At 37.2% G+C, this 23343-nt stretch overlaps 2 non-coding genes and 1 pseudogene across 2 annotated transcripts; all 3 read right to left on the bottom strand.

Moving 5' to 3' along the window:
* Nucleotides 1-2571: 2571 nt before the first annotated feature.
* TRNAS-GCU (transfer RNA serine (anticodon GCU)) lies at nt 2572-2653 on the bottom strand. Its single transcript has one exon. It is a non-coding gene; the product is annotated as a tRNA-Ser (tRNA).
* A 5896-nt stretch (nt 2654-8549) lies between these two features.
* On the bottom strand, nt 8550-8621 carry TRNAP-CGG (transfer RNA proline (anticodon CGG)). The gene has a single exon. It is a non-coding gene; the product is annotated as a tRNA-Pro (tRNA).
* A 13378-nt stretch (nt 8622-21999) lies between these two features.
* On the bottom strand, nt 22000-22810 carry LOC131413349 (putative vomeronasal receptor-like protein 4; annotated as a pseudogene).
* Between the last annotated feature and the right edge of the window lie 533 nt (nt 22811-23343).

Genomic DNA, 23343 nt, shown 5'->3' on the forward strand with positions numbered 1-23343 from the left:
AATCTCATCCCCTTGAGTGTGATGGGGAGCTACTGAATCACTTTCAGTGAACAGAATATAGCAAAAGTGATGGGATATCGTTTCCAAAATCAGGTTATAAAAGATGGCAAGCTCTGTCTTGCTCATACTCTCCCTGGCTCTTGTCATTTGCTCTGATGAAGCAGGCCACCCTGCTGTGAGATGTGCTGTGGAGAATCCAAATGGCAAGAAACTGAGAGTCGCCTTCAGACAAGAGCTGGCAAAGATTTAGGTCTTCAATCTAACAGCCTAGGGGAAAATGAATCCTGCCAACAACCATGTCAGTGATCTTGGAAGCCAATCCTTCCTCAGTCTAAGCTTGAGATGAGTGAAGCCCCTGCCCACACCTTTGACGGCAGCCCTGTGAGACACCCTGAGCCAGAGGACCCAGCTAAGCCCCTCCTAGAATCCTGAGCTACAGAAATTGGAAGATAATAAATGTTTTTTTGATTTTCAGTGAGGAAGACTGGCCCTGAGCTAATATCTGTTGCCAATCTTCCTCTTTTTTTTTGTTCTCGAGGAAGATGAGCCCTGAGCTAACATCTGTGCCAATCTTCCTCTATTTTGTATGTGGGACACTGCCACAGCATGGCTTGATGAGTGGTGTGTAGGTCCCTGCCCAGGATCCGAACCTGCGCACCCTGGACAGCCAAAGCCGAGTGCACGAACTTAACCACTACACCACCCGGCCAGCCCTAAATGTTGTTGCTTTATGCAACTAAGTTTTGGGGTACTTTGTTACACAGCCATAGATAATGAATACAAATGATAGATAAGGTGTGGTATATTCATACTATGACATACTATACAGAAATGGAAATAGATAAAATACGTCTATGGCAACAATAATGGAACTTACGGAATATTACTAATGTAAAAAGTAGAAAAGTAAATATATATGATTCTAGTTATGTAGGTAAACAATAGTGTTTAAGAATGCAAAAATTGGTGATAAAATAATGAAGAAAATGCAAGAATGTGATAAAAGTAAAAGTCAGGTTGGTAGTTACCTTGGGGAGGGAAGAGGAGGGATAGCGATTGGGAGAGGGCATAAGTGGCACTGACTAGAGGCTTACCATGTTCTACTTCTTGATCTATGTCACAGTTACACAAGTGTTTGCTTTATAATTGTTTAAGTCGGTATGTATATTTTATGTACTTTTCTGCATGTGATGTTTTACAATAAAAAGTTTAAATATTAAAAAATACTATTAAATTTTTTTTCAAAATGCGATGAATATGGAAACTCTAAGATGGGTACATGGCTATTTTTATACTAATATAAATTTCTCTAATTTTTAGTGTATTTTAAAAACTTTTTTGACTAAATTATTTTAAAAATTTATTTAAAAAGTAACAGGAAAAATGTTCGCAGGAAATAATTCTAAGGACTCATAGGTTTATAGCAGATAAAAACATAATTAGAGAACAAAATTTGGAAAAACTGACCATTTTACTTACTCGGTATATCTAAAGTATATATGAATATATAAAACATTCTATTCTATGTAAATATAAAGTATATAAATAATAATTCCAGCTTGTCAAGTGTCTGTGGGGAAACTAGGTCTATCTTGTATTGGTGATTGCATTATATAGAGAAACAACATAAACTGAAACAGAACTGGCTAATTATTAAGATTAGACATAAGATGTTCAAAGTCTTTGACCTATTTCTGAAACAAACAATTCTTTGTACCACTAATTCTCTTAAAAGAAAATAAATGATGAAGAAATGGAACAAAGAAGAATGGCTAAAGTAGATTATAGTATGTCAACTCCTTCGAGTATAATGCAGCTATTAAAATGATCATGAAGACCACTGAGTTTAAAAGAAAAATGTGTGTGATGTTCTTAATCAGAAAAGGTGAATTTTTATTTCTGTGTTGTTTTTAGGAGGCCATGTAAAGGATACATAAATATAGCCAAGATCTGGAAAAGAGGATCTAACCACTGTAAGAGTAAATTTTTTGGTTTGTGTGGTTGTCACTTGAAACTAACTTACTTCGGAATTTCTTAATTTTTTAAAAACTCTTATGGTCATCTCTTCAGTGCTATACATTTCTTCAATTTCGGTCGGTAGATTTGTTCTTGAAAATCTAAATAATTGAAATAGTGCTTTAGTGTATTTGTCCTGTTGTTTTTTTCTGCTGACCTTATCTTTTTGATGAATTTATGTTACTGCTCATAGGAGTGATAATTTCTAAAAGGAAGGATTGGAATGACTACACTCCAGTTTCTGCCCTCTTCTTGCCAGCTTCACTAGTCTTTCATTTTCTTTCGCAAGCACCTGGAAGGAAGCCTACCAGAAGGAACTTTATTGATCACATAAAGCACCCCACTTAGATAATATTGACAATCAATACCCAATCAACCATAAAGGGGAAAACCCATGTATACCATAGCAATAGTTTGCGAGTAAGGAAGGGAGGGCAACAGCTTTCTTTTAGCGAGGAGGATTCCAAGTGAACATCTATCTGGGCGTATCGCGTGAAGTTGAATACATTCCTCTTTTTTTCTACCCTCGAGCCGCCCTCCATTAAAATACGTCGCCGACGAGGGTGGGATTCGAACCCACGCGTGCAGAACACAATGGATTAGCAGTCCATCGCCTTAACCACTCGGCCACCTCGTCACGATGAACGCTAGCTTCTAAGTACTTCATTTTAGAGGTTGTACTTGGGACCTCACCGGCCGTCCTGGATAGAAAGACGCTTAGGCGAGGGCTTGGAGACGTCTGGGAAACGTGGAGACGGCCAGCTTCCACACGAATGGACAAGGAAGTGGAGTGGGAAAACTGCGATGGGGAAAAAAACCGGTCTTTGCTTTCACAGGAGTCGTAAGAGTGGTTGGGACGTGATAGAAACATATCTGCCTCTGTCTTCTCTTCCTTTCTCCGGCTGCCTGGTTCCATGCTGGAGGCGCGTCAGCGTCAAGTCTGGGCAGGCGGTGGGCGTGGCCTGGCCCACCAGGGGCGAACAGGAGTTTGCAGTCCTCCTCCCGCTTCGGGAGAGCCTGGTCTAGGGCCTCTGTAGGATCCCCGTGGCCTGAGAGCGTGTCCCGGAGCCCGCAGGAAGGCAGAGGTTCCCAGAGGTTCCCACTGGAGTTGACCTCAGGGCAACTGGCAAATCTAGTTTAATAGGTTTGGTTAATAAAACAGTCTGAAAAATTGGATGATGAATCTGGGTAGGGCAATGCTCCATTTCCATTTAGTGTTATTGCCTCTTCTTCAATAGGGCGAAATCTCACAAAGAAGAATCCTTATCTTGTGGGGCTCTCATCCCGGGGTCATCCGCATCAGAGGAGCCATGAATTCTGATTTCCCCTCAAATACCTGTGCGTTTCTTGGGTGGTTTTTTAGGGGAGAGGTTGCCTAACCTTCATTCGATTTTCCAAGGGATGCGGTGCTAAAAATGTAGGGAAACTCACCCCTAGCGAGAAAACGATTTGAGAAAAGATGAAAAAAGCTATTTCAGCTCCCTTTTTTGGTTTTTGATTGGTTTGTTTGTTTCATGGAATGAATAAAATGCACAAGAATGAACACCAGTAGGGATTAATTCTGACTAATCAGAATGAATCATAAATGCCTGGGAAAAGAAGGTAATACTGAAGGTGAGTCTTGAAGAGCAAGTTGTCTACAGGTAGCAAAGAGAGAGGGCATCCCAGACTGAGGAAATGGCCTGAGCAAAGGCCAGGAGGCCAGCAGTATCTAAAAATGTGTGGAGAAATCACTATGGTTGGAGCGCTGAAGTCTGTGAGCGGCTGATTAGGGAAAATCCATAAATCTGAGAATGGAAGGTGGTTATGAAGATTTTTCTTCTGAAGCCTGAGCAAATCAATCATAGGATGAACAACAGGGAACATGGGGGAAATCCTGAAGGGAATGGGATCTCTGCTGCATTCTCACACTCTTAGTATATGTACACTTTGCCTTAGGTTGCACTAACATCTCGAGTGAAGATCCTCCCTTGTTTGTCACAAAGAATCATTTTCTCTTCTTACTTGGAAAAGTCCTTGTATTTTAGTTTGCCCTATTGACCTGCCTGGATCTTCAACCTCAACTTAATCCACTTCCCTCCATCTTGTTTTGCACGCCCAGTCCAATTTGTGATTTTGTATCAAGAAGGATCTATTTCCCCCATCTCCCAACAAGTCATTTCCCCTCATGGAGTGCTCTGGCCCTTTCTCATTTTAACCTGGGTTAATTTTTTTATCCATACCTTGGTTCTCAGTTTAAAGCTTATTTTTCTAAGTAAAATTTTTTTGATCAAAATTAACCACACATGTTTAAAAATCTCAAATACTTCAAAAATATGTGTATGTAAAAAAGTGGTCCTCTTCCTTCTATCTTATTCCCCCTTGGTAAAGGCACAGATTTTCAGCCATTTGGCTTTTTGTTTGTTTGTGTTGTTGTTTTTATTTTTACCAGCATATCTCCAAATATCATGCTATGGCAGAGATGGCTAGTTGTCCATCAATGTTTGCTCTTTTCTCTCAAGAAATGGAAATTTAGTAGAGCTCATAGCCAACTCATGAGAAGACTACCATGCACAACCTTCCTTGATGCTAAGCATGGTCATGTAACCAATTTCTAAATCAGAGCATTAGAGAGAAAGTATATGTAAAGCTTCCAGGTTACGCCCAAAAGAGAAAAGAAACACCTTCCACTTCTCTCTTTCCACTGTATCTGCTTGCTGGAAAAGGCAACACCATAGGAATGAAGGAGTCTTGAAATAGAAAGAGATTGGACCCGGCAACACCACAGGAAGAAGGGAGCCATGAGACAGAAGACTGGAACCAACACCATGGAGCCAAAGCATCACCCTGGGATTGATTACACCTTCAGACCATTAGTGACAGATCAGTAAATGTCTACTTCCTTTAAGTTACAGTTTGTTTGAATCTTTGTTAACAAAGAAAAAATTGTATTCTAACTAATACATAAGCTTTTATTTCTACTTATTGATTTTTTTGTTTAGTATTTTCTGTTGATTACCCATTATACAAAAATAAGATTCATCTCTCTTACATCACCTGAAACACGACCATATACAGACACCTTTCCTAACAATCTTTCTTCCAAATATGGTTATATCATAATCGTGTTGAATCAGTATTCACCGTTTATATGATTGGCAAATTTTATTCACTGATCTCTCATGATATATTGTTTCCTGAACATTAGAATTGTTTTTTTTTTCAAGTTACCACAAATAACAAAGTTTGCCAAAAAAATAAATTGGGCGATTTCTATACATTTTGTGCAGTTTTCATCCTGATGTCTTCCTTCACCATCATCCTGTACATTTCCCAAGTCCTTTTATATCTTAATTTGCCTTCTCCTTTTGGTGGAGCACATTGTAGAGTAGCTTCCGGAGAAAGAGTTCATTGGAGATAACATTTTTGAATACTTGGGTGTTGGAGAATATTGTTTATGTTTCTCTAACACTTGATCGAGTGTTTGGTTGGGTATGGAATGCTAGACTGGGGAATATTTTCTTTCAGAATTTTGAAAGAGTTCTCTATTTTCTTCTAGCTGCCAGTATTGCTTTTGAGAATTACGAAGTCATTCTAATTACTTATGGTTCATGTGTAATTAGCTTTTCTCTCTTTCAGGATGATTTTTTTTGTCCTCAGTGTTGTAAAATGTCTGTAAGATATGCCTTTGTGTGTTTCTATTTTCATTCACTGCTCTGGGATCTCTGTTACATCATTAAATTTGCAAAATCATGTCTTTCAGTTCAGAAATTAGCTTGAATTTTCTGTTGGTGATTTTCTCACTTATTCTCCATTCTCTCTCTTTTTTTTTCCCTAGAATTTCTTATACTTGAATTTTAAACCTCAAGGATGTTTCCTCTACTTTTCTTTTTTATATTTACTACTTTCTATTTGCATTCTGTTTGTATTTTTAAATAGGCTTTATTCTTTTAGGCAGTTTTAGATTTACATAAAAATTGATAGGAAAGTACCGAGTTCCCACATACCTCTCTCCTCCCCCACAGCTTCTCCTGTTATTTACATCTTATATTATTATGGTATATTTGTTACAACTGATGAACCAATATTAATATATTATTATTAACTAAAATTCATAATTTACATTAGGGCTCACTCTTTCTGTTGTACATTCTATGGGTTTTGACAAATGTTTAATGACACGTATCACACAGAATAGTTTTACTGCCCTGTGCTCGACATCTTTGTCCCTACATCCCCTGACTTCCAAGCTACTGATGTTTTAACTGTTCTATAGTTTTACCTTTTCCAGAATGGCATATGGTTGGAATCATACAATATGCAGCCTTTTCAAATTGGCTTTTTTCACTTAGCAATACTTTTAAGGTTCTTCATGTATTTTTGTGGTTTGATAGCTCATTTCTTTTTATTACTGAATAATATTCCATTGTATGAATGTACCACATTTTATTTATTTATTGAAGGGCATTTTGGTTGCTTTCAAGTTTTGGCAATTGTGAATAAAGCTGCTATAAACATTCTTGTGAAGGTTTTTGTGTGGACATAGGTTTTCAGCTCATTTGGGTATATACCAAAGGGCATGACTGCTAGAATTTCCCTTTATATTTTTACTCCACATTCTGGAATATGTCCTTCATATTTTATTCCAAGTACTCCATTAAGTTTTTCATTTTTTCTCTCACAATTTCAATTTTAAGAGACTTTTGTACTTGAGTTACTCTTTTGTACAGCATTCTCTCTCTCTTATTTTTAAAGAATAGATGTAATAATATCTTGAGTTTTATTCTCTCTCCATAATATTTTCCACTATTTTTTTCTAGTTCACTTTTATCTCTGTCTTTGATATTAGACACTTACTCTGGATGTCTAGTGATCTTTGGTTGCTGATCTATAGTTATAATTAGGCCCTAAAAAATAACTGGAAATTGAGATTATGAGTCCAGTTTATTGACTGTGGGCTTCACTGTAAAGTGATCTGCCTGCACCATCTATACTATCAGACAATATCTTTAACTCATTCCTCTTAGGATAGTGAAATCCCTTGAAGAAGGAACATTCAATTTCCTGCTTAGATGACATAAAACTGACTTCCTGAATTCTCAGAAAATGTAAAGGACAGAGGTTGGAGGAAGTTCCTTTTGCATTTCAAACTTAATGAATGACTCCATCTACTCCAAATTATAAAAGTACATTGAACCACAAATAAATTATAAATTTATATTTCATGTATAAAAAGAGAAAATATATTGCACACCACCTCTGAATAAGGACCTGCATCTTCATACTTAATGGGCCCCCGTAATTGATCAGAACAAGGAAAGGTAAAAAGATCCATGCTCTTTCAGAGTACCAAGATGAGCAAGGCCAGTGGAGCCTTGGTGGTGCCATAAAGCAAGGAAAAAATTGTGGTGGTGGTGGTATGTGTGTGTGTCCACTTTCAGTCTTGGCCACAAAACAACATGGTTATTCTGAGGAAAAATCTTAATAAAGCTATCGTGTGCAAAGTAACTGGATTAATACCTTCCTCTCCATATTTTTTTTTCGTCTTTCAAATTTCAGTATTAATCAGTTCACCTGGGCGGTTTGAGCAATTCATAAGTGAGAGTATTTCCTGGGGCAGAGGAGAAAGGACTGGTAAGTTTTCCAGCACGTGACGGAGAAGACCTTGAACTTCTAGGGTTAACGATTGCTCCGTGTGATTTTTCTCTCCAGGTGGACAAACTGTGGCCGGCAATATTCCCTGGAGTCTACGATCGGCCCTGGTGCTACATGCTTTTACGGGAATTCTGTATTTCCTCATAGGACGCATAATTGTAAATATTTACTTACTTGTGATATTAAATTCCACAGAAACAAAACCTTTTTTATTCCTGGTCCACTACTGCATCCCTGGCATCCAGCAGAGGCTGACAGGCAGGATTCACTGAATATTCATTCGTTGAATGAATAAATGAATGAACTCTAACCAGAGAAGGCAAGTTTCCCGCGCAGCGCAGGAAAAGAAAGACGCAGGAGTCTCAAATCCTCGAGTCGACCAGAGCAGAGGCGGTGGCAGCTGGCGTGACTTTTACTTTAGTCAGTGTGGTAGAACTAGTAAATGCAAGGAGTCAGAGAATGATCACCGAAGTTGGAGTCAACAGTGAAAGTTAAAATTCAGGACGCTATGAGAGGAAGGAAGATACGGGTTGACCATAATTCACGCTTCCCACCCTCCCCCTCCCCTCCCCTCCCCTCCCCTCCCCTCCCCTCCCCAGCAGTCGCTCAAGTAGGAACATGCACGTACGCACGCACGTACGTATGCACGCACATATTTGATGCCCAAGGCCTTGCTTGACGTTTGAGAACGGATCCGTAGAATTTAGGGGGCGCCCGAGCCACCCCCATCATCAACACTCCTGACAGCTTCCCATCTCTGAGATCCGGAATTAAGTACTCAGCAGCTCCGAAGACAGTTGCACTTTTATTGTGATGAAAACCCATCTCTTGGGCAAGAATATTTGAGAAAACACTTGTTTTTGATTCTCTAAATCCAATTGGTTGAAAAGGAAGCGAGTGGGCTCGTCCGGGATTTGAACCCGGGACCTCTCGCACCCGAAGCGAGAATCATACCCCTAGACCAACGAGCCACCTATGTAGCGGTGGTGCCCACATTTAATATAAGAATTAGAATCAAATTATCATTTTTATTCTGTTTATTTTACAAATAACTTGTTCGCTGTTAAGATTGAATTCCCCATGAATCATTTACACAAACAAAACGGTTGGAAGAGATATTTCTGTGCATGGTCTGTTAGTAGCTTAAATCAGCATGGTATCACATAGTTGTAAGACTGGTCACTTGTACCAAATTTTGACATTTTATTTCTCCTTTGTTCTACTTTGTTAAACTACTCTATGTAATTTAACTCATTTTCATTTAGCTTTTAATTAAATCTGTTGGAAAAATTAGTGCTGTGGAATTTTCCTCTTCTTGCTGCTACCCTTTTTGAAAGTTGGGTATTACTATTACTGAGGGGGTCCTAGATTATTTGTTATAACAAGGAATATTTTCGGCTACCAGAAGTTCCTCAGAATGAATATTCCTAATCTCAGCAAAGTTCCATTGATTCAAGTTAGATTTCTTAACATTAATTTTTCAGGGGCACTAAGAGGTTAGTATTTGGTGGGTTTACTAAGTTACCCAAACTTGTGGCTAAAGTCAAATGGGCCATTGGCTGATATATCTAAACTACATTTTAAATCCATGTAAACATGTATGCCTTGAATTAATACATGTTTTCAATTTCATTTTGCTGTGCTGAATTCGATGCCTTCAAAATTAAAAAAAAAATAGTTCCTTTCATTCAGTTTATTCTTTCACTTATTCTACTGAAGTAATACTGCTTGCTTTGTACCTTGAAAGTTTAAAAAATCTTGACTGGCTTCTCTGAAACATCTGCCTAGTAGTAATATTTCCTAACTGCCCTCAAACTCAAACCGTGTGCCTGTGGTTCAGACTCAGCATTCCACTTCCATGAAAACATGTTCTTCTCTAAGAAATAGCATGTTATGTTCATGTACAGATGTGTCCCCTGACATAAGACTATAATGAGACTTTAAATCAAAGATTAAATACTTCATTGTGGAAAAGAATTATTCAACATGACCTCAAAGATTTCCCAAAGAAGCAATTCCTTCATACATAATTTAGAGTACTTCCCTTCATCTTGAAATCAACTGAATAGATGTTTACTAATTTCTGAACTCAACATAATGGTTTTGAGGTCACACACGTCACAGAGCAACCTGCACTCTCAACCCCAAACACTTGTTCTCTCTTCATTTCCGTAGTATAATATACTTTTCCCTTTCTCAATCCAACTTCCTTGGGGATGATAAATAATACTTTTACTTTTACACCAGTGAGAACTCAGACTCCAAGCAAAGGTCATTATTTAAAGATTACTAAAAAGCAGCATCATTACACATGGTAAGGGACTCTCATGTAATTTATATTCCAGTCATTTTGCTGAGATGTCTATTGCCCTTGTGTAGGCCATGTAGACCATGTGTAATAAGATACTTAATTATGTTGGCAAACATGATTATATTCGTAATTAAACTCAAGTTTCTTGAGTTTAGAAAACAGAAGGCACGACATAAAGTGATAGTTACAGAAGTCAACTTAGAACAACGGATATAAAATTTTCCAACAAATGAAAACAAGAATCATTCACCAAATTTCTATTTTATAATTACCCATTGTCAGATCTGTGTTAGGCCCCGGATTATCAAAGACAAATAAGAGTTCCTGTCCTTGGAGAGACTCACTCTAACTGTTATCTGGGTAGCTATCACTGTCACTTTTCTAAATGTTCTCAGTTGAGATTTCATTCCATGTTCTCTCATATCTCTCATCAAAAAGTCAACTTCCTAATATTACTTTCTTATTTTTGGACTACTTAAGGTGGCAAGATTTGGGTACAACTGCCACAGAACTTCCTCAGGGATAGCTGATGGATGCTGTCTCATTTGTTGTAATGGTAGCCCATTACAATCTTTATATCCATCACTTAATACCATTATCTTTGGAAATATTACTGAATCACTATGATAATCAAATGCTTATCATTTATGGGTGGGAAAAAGAAGCGATTGTGGCACAAAGTAAGCAAGGCTTAGAGGAAATTTTCTCTCTCTCTGCACTTTCAGAGTCAAAAAGATGAACCACAATTTTCTTAGCTGTTTAATCAGTATAACAATATTTAAATGGCAACTAATATACATATTAAGGCCTTATGACGACTTCTCAATTTAGGCTCAAGTTACTAAATTTTTCATCCTTCTTCTCTCCAGTTATATGATCACCATTTCTAAGCAAGCTCTTTCTGTAGACAATCTGTGACTCAATTGACAAGATAAAAGTTACATTAGAACAGTGGTCTATTTTTGATCCATAATTTTATCTAAAAAAGTATGTTTCAAATTTCATAATGTATTTCATGGTATGACAAATGATTTGAGCGACATTTCATATTAATTTTCTATATTTTAACTTTCACAGAGGTAATTGACATTTTCTTTGACCAGTCCCCTAAAAACTTGCTTTCTCATAAGGAAGCATTTTTGTCAAGACATTTATTTCAGTACATGGTCCCCTAAAACAGGATTGTACCCCAAGCATAGGTTGTTATTACTGCATCTGTTTTATGACTTTGAAATCTCTATATTCTGCTAGAACTAAACACAGAATCCTTTAAAGATTTGACACTTCAGAAAATGGCCTCTAAAGGACATATCTTCAGTGCAGGCAGCTGTCTCCAAATTCTTTATAGATTGGCATCCCTGCTTGCTGAGTTTCTTATAAGATTTCTCCTCTGAAAAAAGGGAATGCTAGCAGATGAATGCTTTGTTTGGCTCCCTCTTAAGTATGTCTGTAGCTTTAGAAGAAGGTTTTGGTTTTCAGTAATGATTGAGAGAGAGGAATTTGAAGTGCCAGCTCTTTTGAAAGATATGTTCATCAACTCCATTTTTTAATGACGTTTTTTATCAATGTTTTTCTGAAAAATTTTGCTCAGTTAAAGACAAGACCCAGCAGAACGCTAGTATCTTGTCAACTTTAACTTCTTTATCTTCACCAGTTTTCCAATCTTCTGTCTCCTGAGGATTCCATCTGATTTGGTAATCTCACATTTTATTTCTATTTGTCTGATCTATTGCTTCCCAAAGGTCACTGAGAGGCCAGTTTTGGAGAGAACAACAGGGCACCAATTCACCCCCTGACCTGATGCACACGTGGAGTCCTCAGAGCCAGAACAGTGCACCGACCTCGTCTTCTCCAGTAAACATATTTCGTCATTGTCCTTTGGATTGTGTTTCTTTCTACAGCGAACTGAAACATATCTGTGGCTCTTGGCCCTCTGGATTGCTCAAAGCATTGGAGGGGGAGGGCACAGGATGTGTAATTCACGGCTGTTTTGGACAGCCTTGAGATCGGGTATTTCACACTGCACAGAATCCAAGATTACACCCAGGTAAGGAGTGAGGCTACCTCCAGATCCAGGGCCACCAGCTGCCACAGGCCCAAGGACTGGAGCACTGTTGTATTTCTTTAAATGTTTTCTCTCCATTTAATTTTTTCTCTCCTTCTGGGACTAGTTTTTCGTTATGTTTTATAAAGTTATCCTAAGATACCTTCATGATGGTTTCTAAGATTGTTCCTTGACTTAATGTTCCATTTCACTAATTTGATCTTGAGTATAGTGCCCACTCTCTTATTTGATAATCAATTGAATTTTTTAAAAAACTCATTCATTATTTATCTATAGCCAGTGTCTCTGACTGGTTCTTCTTTATAACTGCTTATTCCAGCATCATGTTTCTATTTTCTTCCTTTATGGCTTTGGGAATTCGTATTATATTTATTTTAAATCTTTATTCTAATGTCATCCATAAATTATCCCAGCTCTGCTACAGATTTTCTCATTATTGTCTTTTTAAAATAGAGCTTGAACCCTGCAGATGTCTTCCCGCCCACTCCCTCAACCTGTGGTCTCTCTTGGTTGATGATGTGTATCTGACAATAGGGACAAAACTCCATCCCTGATTGTGCTGATCCTAATGATGCAAGGTGAGAATGGTCATGCCACATAGCAGAGCCCTCTGGTTTATCAGGTAGGCCAGACTACATCCCATTTGTCCCTTCCCCACAAGGAAACCATCCACCTCTGCCAGAAATCTTCCTGTACCATCTGTCACTGCACTGATATTTTTCTAAAATGTATCTCTATCTTCCCTGGGATGTATATAAGGAAGTACTAGTTGGGTTGAGGGCGGGGAGTCACTCTGCTCAGAGGTTACTCTGTCTGTATTTGTTTTCAGTTGCAACCAAGGTAACCCTGTTATACCTAACAACCTTGATATTTCCTGGTTGCCTCAAACATATGTAAGCATAGGCTGTGCTATTTTACTAGAGCTGAAAATGCTCCAATTAAATCAATTTGATTGAGAGAAAAAGGCATAATTAGAAAACTTCTGTTTCCATTTCCTGCAGCAGCAATCTATCCTGACTCTCCTTTCCTATGCTCCAAACACCCTCTATTCCACCGACCATTCCACACCAACCTCCCTCTACACTTTTGGGGAATCTCCAGGGTTGGGAAAAATATTTACTTCACTCTAGTTTCAAAGAGCTTTGTCTTAAGTGCAGGCGAGAGAAGACTAAGGAAATTAACTAGTCCAATATCTCAATTGTGAGTCTGGCAACAAGGCTCCTAACAATTGATTGAAGATGTAGGTTGAATAATGTTGTTGGATGGAGAGATGACATTGATAAAGACAGTTGATGGTGATGGTGAGATGGTCATGGTGGTGGATGATGACGATGATGATGAAGACAACATGAAAACAAATTCAGAATAAAAATACTAACTTGGCATGCATGGGATTCCCATAAGTGTGATGCTTCTGCCAGCTGGACACCAACAGCAGTGTGCCTGTCTTAAAGTTTTCATAAATTAATAAGGCACCAGAAAACGAATTCATTATGAACAAAAAGTAAGGCAGTGATTAGTAACCCAGAATTAAAGTATATGACATTACAATGTACAGGAGACAGATTCAAGAAAATCATTGTTTTAGGACACTTTCTCTTTGAGTCCATCTAAGGTATTAAGCAACATATTTTATTTTGTTTATTAAGTGAAAACACGATTATAACAAACAAAAGATTTTGTTGTTGTTGAGAGAACTAACACTTAGTGAATATCTATTATATATCATTTTAAAGGCATCTTATTACTTCTTCTCACAGTAACCCTAAAAGTAGGTAATATAGTTATTTAGATCCCATTTTAGAGATGAAGATACTAAACCACAAATAGGTAGAACACACTGACCAACCAAGACAGAGCCATAATTTTAAAAACCAAGAATGCAATAAAAGAATTTGGAGGATCTTTCAACACTCTTCCTTGTAATCTCCATCACACTTTGAAGACTTGTAAGTGAAACTATAATAGAAGTTAACCAGTAGGGTTGGTAGGCAGACACAGCTTCCAAGTAAGATCTCTGGACTCTTTTCCAATAAGATTTTGCCAACATTATTCTCTCACTTTTGGGGTGTGTGTGTGTGTGTGTGTGTGTTTTGTTTCTGTAACCGCCACTGATTAGAGTCAGGCCTCTTTTGACACTAACTCTTTTCTGCTATAAGAGGTTTCCAACGTCTTAAAATATTTTCATCAAGATATGATACTCAAGGTCAGAAATTCTTAATCCCTGACACAATCTATCAGTCTGATATGAAAAAACAGCAAGTTACAGTTTGGTAACTGAATTGATAGGACTTTATCACGCCCAATATGTGGCTGGAAAAGGGTTGAAGGGGGTCCTTTTAATGAAAGCTACTAGTTTGTCCATTATGAGATCCTCTGAACTCTGCCTCAACAGTGGAAAGGAAGTGGGCATGAGAGACTCAGAGAGGGTGTTGGGATCACCAACGTCTTTGGCATGATTTGAGATCCCTGAACCTTGAGCTTATTACATGTTCTCAAAGTCACAACAAGATCTTGGACTCTAACCCTGTAACACCATGCACCAGAAAACTTTTGATCAGGAAGTACGGAATATATATTTGAATGGTATAAAACTGGAATTGCATACAATTTGCACATTAAAGACTAGTGTTTTTTGTACTATCAGGGAGTGTCAGAAATAATCCTCAAAAGACGTAAAATAACTTAGAAGGCAGGTCTAAATTCTTTTATCTTTTAATTCCAAGATACTGTACAGTTTTCATAGTTCAGTCAAGAGTGCATCAGCATTTTAAACTGAGGATATAGGGTCCAAGTCCTAGCCTGAGTGATAGTAGGCATCTAAATTCCAACTCTGAATTTTTTTCCACCACTCAACAGTCCATGAATTCTTTGGGACAGGTAGTTACTACAACAGGGTAAAACTCCAAGAAAGTGCTCTGCTGTCCGTCTCCCCTCTTACTCTGTATGTCTTGATTTTTATTTTAGTTTTCCTTCAAGAAATACACCCAATTTTCTCTTGTCTCCAGCCTACTGTGTTATCTCATAGCTTCCAAAACTGGGTGATAGAAAGTGAGAGGTAAAAAGCGTAAAATTCAAACCTCTCAAATGCATATTTTAAGGATATTTTTAGAACTTAAATACTTTGAAATAATGAATTGAGTCATCACATTAATGAAACTGTTTCACAAAACTGTCTCTTTTTCCTTAATGACAAGTCCTAGCCTCTGTATCCACATTGATTTCAAGTGTTCAGAGTTTCATGTGCCTTTTGCTTTCTGTTTTATCTAATTGTCTACAGGATGGCAAGGAATCAAGGGACAGGGCTAGTCACTGCTAATACTGTGCTCAGTTTGCGAGTGCACTCAGATATGCAGGTACTCATGCATGTTTCAGAGAAACAATAGTTTGTCTGGAAATAAGCAAGAGTCTTGGGAAGAATCCACTTAATTAGAGACATAGAGAAAGGTTCAACCTTTATCGTAAATCTCATTGTCAGAGTCAGGGTCCAGAGTTCTAATTAGTAAATCATGGAATGATTTTGGTAACACTACTTTGATCTGGAATAATACTCTGCTTCCCACACTGAAAGTTCTGTACGGTGTCTGCCAGATTCTATTTCCACTTAATTCCCTGAGAGTAAGCATAAGAAAAGCAGGAAATTTTCTAACATGCCTAAACACAAACCCCTTCAGAGCAGAATCTCTGGGCATAAACACTTGGAGTTCCACACACAGGCAAGCGGCCATTCTTCACAGATGGTTTGACATTTTGATGCTGCTGTTCTACTTTATTCATTTCACTAAAATCAATGAGTGATTACTTGGTGCTAGGCAGTGAACTACACGCTCTGGTATATTACTTCTGTTCTCTTTTGTAAAGGTCATGGTGGTGTTATTATTATCTCCAATTTTCAGACAAGGAGCTTCTGAAAACTAATATATTTTGCTGGCAACTTGGCTAATTTTTACCATTCAGGTTTTTGTAATAGCCTAATGTAGGTTGTAATGCACTGAAGATAAAGGAACATTAAAGGAAAGGAAGGATTTTATCATTTTGATGAAATCGTATTTACATGATATATAGTGTTTTCTGTCAGCACCAACAGTCTTCAGGCATATGAATGTTCAGAGAGGATTTCCATAGCCCAGGTATTTAAAGGTTTATTTTCATTGGGGTAAAATATACAATAAGAAAACCATATATATCTTCTGTATACAGCTCAATAAATCTTTGCAAACTGTACATATCCGTAAAACTACAACCCAGATGAAGGAATAAAACATGACCAGATGTAAGCCAGATATATCTCCCATTCTCCTATTCCAGTCATTATATCCAAGAGTAAGGACTGTCCTGACTCAACAGTACAGATTAGTTTTTTTTGGCCCCTGCCTGTGCTTGCCCTTGCTCTTCTCCACTTCCCACCATAATCCCATTTAACTTTTTCCCATGGGGAAATTTACAGCCAGTCCCACTTCCATATCTCTCGGACTTCCAACATTGCCACCAAACAAATGTTGAAATTTATATTATTTGATTTGAAATGAGTAAACTAGAGTAAGAGGAAATATAGCCAGAGATATGGGCAGAATTCTAAGATGGCCCCCAAGATTCTTTCCCCACTGGTGTACATACATAATATAATTTCCTCCCCTTGAATATGGGCAGGACCTATGAATATGATGAAATTTCATTACTATGATTTGATTACATTACATGATAAAGTGGAAGGGATTTTTCAAATGTAATTAATGTCTCTAATAAATTGGCCTTGAGTTAATAATAAAGAAAGAGAGGCTATCTTGAGTGAATCTGACCTAATCAGGTGAGTTCTATGAAAGAGGATCCAGGCCATCCTTAAAGAGGCGTACTCAAAGTTAGAGAGGCTCTCCTGCTGGCTTTGAAGAAGTAAACATCTATGATGTGCACTGCTTATGAAGAGGGTCACATGGCAGGGAGTACCCTCTAGGAACTGAGGGCCTGGGTTCTAAAATAATAAGGAACTAAAGTCTACCAATAGTCAGGTGGGCTTGGAAGAGCCGCAGAAGAGATTGCAACTCCAGCCAACACCTTGAATTTAGTCTGGTGAGATCCTAAGCAGAATACTCAGATAAGCCATGCTCTGGACCTATTGAAACTATGAGATAATAAATTTGTGTTATTTTAAGGCATTAAATTTGTGGTAATTTGTTATGCAGCAACACAACACTAATATACCAGACTACATGGACATGATGTTTTCTTGACTGAAAGTCATTCAAATTGATTTTTTTTTTATTTTTAGAGAAAGAATCATCACCATGAACTATGACCCTCATATATCCAGGATGAACAAAAAGGGAGAAAATGAATGGTGGTTATGGTGTTTCAATCAGTTTAGTCAGTTGTCAAATATTTTCTTTTTTAAGCTGTCATGGACAAGTTAAATGTTTGTTCTTAGCAATCTTGCCAAAGCAGCCCATAGCTCTTATTTAAAAATTTCCCTCACTTTTCAATAGTCTTCTTTCAATTTGGTGCCCAATATTATTTTTCTCTCTTTTGTTTTCCTTTACATGTATTTCCTTACACTTGATATAATGAGCATTATGGACAGAAATCATTGCACTTTTCCCACTTGCTTTCTACACCTTGTTTGGTAATTGGATGTTCATTCATTTACACATTATTTCAATAATTATTAACTTTTACTTTACTGTATTTGTTCAAGAAAATAAAATGGGATAAAAATAATTGAACAAGAAACAAGATCACAATAAGATTTTAGACTGTGCTCTTTTCAAATATCTCTTAAGTCTCTTGTTATCTACCAGATTTTCACTCCTCTCTTTTTATTTCATTCCATTTATTTTCTTAAGAAACAAGGACATTTGTGCAATAGAATTTTTGACATCTGAATTTTACCTATTCCCAAGCTGTCATTAAACATGCTGTAATCCCCCATATTTCCTGTAAATTCAAAATTATCTTTATAGTCTTGATTAAATTCAATATGATGTCTGGTATAGGGCAGGTCCAGACATGAAGGGTCAGATTTTCCACTAGGGCCTTATGATATAGATGACCCCATTATGGTGAACACGACCATGGCAATTCAGGATCCTGTATTGAGAAATGTAAATCCTGGAATAGGTTTTAGACAAGATAGGTTTTAGAGCAAAGCCATGTATATTTCAGAAAATATTTAATCTGTATTTCAGAGACAGTCTCCAGATAGTTGTGATTCAAGCTAGAGATATGTGTGTGGGATTGGATCTTAAGGGTGTAGGATCAAGCTGAAAGAATATAAAGTTGGATAAGGCCAAATGTATTGATATGGACCCACTAAGCAGAGATTGTGAACTCAGTGTTTTAACTTAATGGCAAAGAATGGCTTTAAATGTTTCACAGGTTGGATGACTGAAATATGGACCCAAATGTGGCCTACTTTAAGAGAAGTTGAAATGTCAAAGACTCCTTAGTATACTGTAGAGGAGGAAGTTGTCCAAAACCTTAAGATTATTGGAATGCTAGAGACTATTTATTGCGCTCACCCAAACTGGAAGGGTTCCAGACGACATGCCTTTCACCATGGCTGTGACAAATAAATTCATGCAACAAAGCATCCTAGAAGAGCTTTGTTGGAGTTCTTCTCTACAAATCTAAAATTAAATTAGGAGCTACTACCATTGAATTGGAATCCCTAAACACAGTGAGAGTGATTTGATCCTTGAATGATATATGTCAAGAGATGGCACTTAATCACCAAAGACAAGGTGGCTATGGTTGGTTACCTTAATGAACATTAATCAGAGTAGTCTGACTGACAGAGACCTTTGGCCTTGACTAGTTGATCATGGTTCTATAGAACTGATGTATATGAGAGGTCAACAGAAGTCTTACTTATCTGGATAAGGAGAAAAACTCCAGGTCTTGTGAATATAAATCTGACTTGAATCACTAGAATATCATGGATAATCATGGATCCTTAATCCTTCCCAGACTTGAGCCAGTTCAGTGAACCCAGAGTACCTTGAAAGATGGGGAAGATAAGGTCCTCATGAAGGAACTCTGCTACATTACCGAAAACCAACACTGATAATCTTCATCCCAATCATCCCCAAAGGGACCTGCAGTCATTTATGAGTGACTGTAATGGGTAAAGTGATATAATCAGACCTGTCAGAGATTCATAGACATTGGCTCTGAACTGACAATAATTCCTGGAGACCCAAAGTGTCAGTTTGGACCACCAGTCAGAGTAGGAATTTAATGGAGTTAGATGATCAATGAAGTTTTGTCTCAGGTCCATGGTTTCCTCTAAGAATTCCACTGTCATTTAAGAATCATTGGTTCTCTGTGCGTAATGTATCATTTATTTCTGTCTGCTTTCAAGAGATTTTCTTTGTTTTATTTTGAGAGACTTGATTATAACTAGTCTGGGTATAAACATTTTTGAGTCTATACTGCTTAGAATTCTCTGAGCTTTTTGAATCTAGAAATTTATGTATTTCACCAAATTTGAGACATTTTCAGGTATTATTATTTTGAAACTTATGTAAGATGTCATAGGCAAAATCAATGTAGAATTCATCTTCCTACTTCTATTTTACTGGTAACAAAAACTATAAATACATGGGAGGTAAGAGGTAGTTGATGTGGCTACCAGCCATGTCAGTGTGTCTAAAATTCAGTATTATCAGTTTCTGCTTCCTAGCTCCCACTCCTTTAGATGTGTAGCGATTTTAATCATGTATTTTTCTATTTTGAATTATTTTCTCCTTAAGATTCTAGATTCAATGTAAATTTCTCAATTCAATTCTGACTTCTCAGGGGAAGCACAGGATAGCACTTATTTGGAGAACCCAAATTCCAGGATATCTGTGATGGTTAATTTTATGTGTAAACTTGACTGACTAAGGGATGCCCAGATAGCTGGTAGAATTAAATATGTCTATGAGGGTGTTTCTGGAAGAGATTAGCATTTGCTTCAGTAGACTGAGTAGGGATTCCCTCTCACTAATGTGGGTAGACATCATACAATCCATTGGGGGCCCAAATGGAACAAAAAGATGAAGAAAGGGTGAATTCTTTCTCTTCTTGAGCTGCGACATCCATCTTCTCTTGCCCTCCAACATGGGAGCTCCTGGTTCTTGGGCCTTCAGACTCAGTTACCTAAAACATGAACCCACTGGTTCTCAGGCCTTTGGACTTGGACTCAATTAAAACACTGGCTTTCCTGGTTCTCTAGCTTGCAGACGGCAGATTGTGAGACTTCTTTGCCTCCATAACGGAGTGAGCCAATTCCTATAAAAAATCTCCTCTTATATGCAACATATATAGGTACCCTATTTATTCTGTTTCTCTGGAGAACCCTGACTAATACACTATCCTTACCATTTTGTGCCACCAGTCACACAACATCTCCTTTTTTATCTGGAGACTTGCTGTCTATTTTTAGTGCTCGATAATCTCTTCTTCATAATTAAATTTTAGAATGCTATTCTTAGTTTCATTTGCAGGCTCTTACATCCCTTCCCTTTGCATCGGTTACCAATGACCAATTCAGGGACTGCTTACTTTGTCTTGTTCTCTATGATAGAAAAGGCTGTCACAGAAAAGTTATGAAACTAAGATAATTAGCATAGTCCTAGCCTTCAAGCTCTCACAGTTATATGAGGAAATTAAGCTCCTAAACATATTACAATATAGAATAATAACATAAATAAGTTATTTGAAAGCTGTGTGGACATGGTACGACAAAACCAAAAGGAAATTTAGTACAGAAGTAAAAATACCAAATGTTTACAAGGGCCATAAAAGAGATATTATAGAGGCATTCTTTAAAATGGAATGGAAGCTGTCCATATCAATTCTAAGATTTTGTATTATGAATATGTGAAATCAGTAAAATAGCATCAAGTATTTTTTCCAAACAGCTTGATGACATATCTTATTGCCAGAACTATGAATTCTACCCAAATATATATTTTGATTCCAATTTAGAAAAATAAAGATCAAATTTCTTATTTAAATTAATGCAGAACCAAATTATCTTGTAGCTTTTTGATGATTGAGAGATTGATATTATTGTGGGAATGTCAGGGCACTAACAAACAATGTCTTGAAACAAGCCACATATTATTTTCAAAATTAATCTTGTACTCATTTTTTACAGGATATAGTCAAATGTTTAACAAATCAGAAAATATAGAAAGATGTAAACTGAAACTCTACTGACTGGCCTCCATTTACCTAGCTTCTCTTAATCAGGTAACACTCAGTTTCTTTTGTATTCTTGCAGAGATTCATGATGTAGATAACATCAAGTTAAAAATAGTATTATATTTCATTTTTGAATACTATTATTCTTGTGTTGCTTTGTTTAATTAATTACAAACACACCTTGGATATCATTTCATATCAATACATTTTGAACTCACCCATTCTGTCATAAGTTCAATACAAACCCTTTGTGTGGCTGGATCTTCTAGGATATTTTCAAATAGCCAGCAAAATAGCCCTTTTTGCTGGATATTTAGGTTATGTTTTTAAAATAATCCTGCAATGTGTAATAATTTTTGTACTACAATTCTCACGAGAACAATATATCTATACGGTTATCTTAGAAGTAGAATTCATGAATCAAAGAGTTAGCATTTTGATAGAATTTGCCAAATTGTTCTTTTTCTCCTTACTACTCAAAGCTTGGTAGTGAAAGAGACATCTTACAAGCAGGAAAATTAGAAGTGGCTTACACTTCCTGAAGGTGGCAGGATGGGCAGTGAGAAGATGACTAGGTCCCTGTAGCTTACTATACTGTTATGTGTTTAAGCTACTCTTCATTATTTTTTTTACACGCAGCATAACATAACTGTCATTTCAAACTTACTACCTAAAGGATTGATGAAGCAGACATTTTCTTAAGTCTTGATAAATGTGCCAACATTCAGCCAATTCTATATCTGTGAATTAGCACAAATGGGCTGAGAGTTGCATTACCAAGTTTTAGAATTTATAGACTATTTAATGCTATATATTTATCCTCAAAAGAGGAATTTAAATATAAAGAAAAAATACAATCTGTCCAATAAAAAAAGAAAACAAATAATCAGAAGGAGAACACTTTGAGCGCCTCTTATCTCTGGGGGAGTTTGGTAGACAACCTTGGAGTTCTGAAGGTAGATGACATGCTTGTGGTGCTTGCAGAGAAGAAATACCATGTAGACACTTGCCCAGCCCATTAGAAACTGAAACAGAGCATCTCGCATGGCCATTAGAATGAGAAAAATCCACTTCGTTTTCTGGCTTTCTTGCAGAAAATAACAACATTTGCTACTGTCACTATTTTGTGAGATGTTTATGGTGCTGATGTTTTTGATGTAATAGAGTAGGTTCATGCTTATCAACGAATTGAGTATCCAAAAGAAGAGAAAAAAGGGAAGGGTATACCATGTGGATCTTGGCTTGAGCCTTGAGCACACAGAGTCTCTGGGACTGATGATAATGGCCTGGACCACAGTGAGGAAACTGGTGGTGCAGACTGAAAGTTTCCGAGCCACCCTCTCCAGAAAAACAACAATTTTACATCCTGTATCACCTAGGAAGTTTCTCAAACCAAAAGTTGCTATTGTCTTTGGCATTTCCTTGAAAAAAAGTATTATGATATTTGTAAAAGCTAAGTGCATGAGAATTAGATGTACAGATTTCTTTTCAGTGCCCTAAAAGAAAAGGCACATATAATTAACAAAAACAAATATGTTCCCTATAATGCCAGGTCCGGTTAGAAGGAGGAGTATTGTTCCTTTAAGACGGATCAAAGCCATTTCTTACTTTATGGACAGAAAATCTTTGGATCCAGCAAACACCTCTTGAAGAAAGCAATAGTAGTGATGATATGTATCTGCAAAGAATAATTCATATCGTGGGGTTTTCTGGTGTATCAAGAACACTGACTCAAAGGTCATGATATATGTAATGGAGCAGATTTTTGTCCAAAGAACTCTATTCCTTTCCGTGCGGGCACTCCTCGTGGGTGATTCTATGTGGTCTGAAACACCTTCTTGGGGATGAATATACAACAATCTAAAATTGCAGCACAGACTTTTTTCTGAGTTCCACAGCAGCAAAACCAACCTGCTTGTTCAAATCTTTACATATCCCACATATGTTCAGTCGCAGCAATTTAAACTACAAAGCTGATTTAAACTACAAATTATCTCAACTTGAATTTAATCCTGTGTTTTCAAATTCATTTTATGATATTCTCATCAGCCAATTCCAAAAACTGGGGGCTCGTCATCAGACCCTCTTACTCCCCACATGCCACATCAGACACTTCAAAAACTCTATTGCTTCA

The sequence above is a fragment of the Diceros bicornis genome, chromosome 14 (assembly GCF_020826845.1).
Source record: "Diceros bicornis minor isolate mBicDic1 chromosome 14, mDicBic1.mat.cur, whole genome shotgun sequence".
In the NCBI taxonomy this organism is placed as follows: Eukaryota; Metazoa; Chordata; class Mammalia; order Perissodactyla; family Rhinocerotidae; genus Diceros; species Diceros bicornis.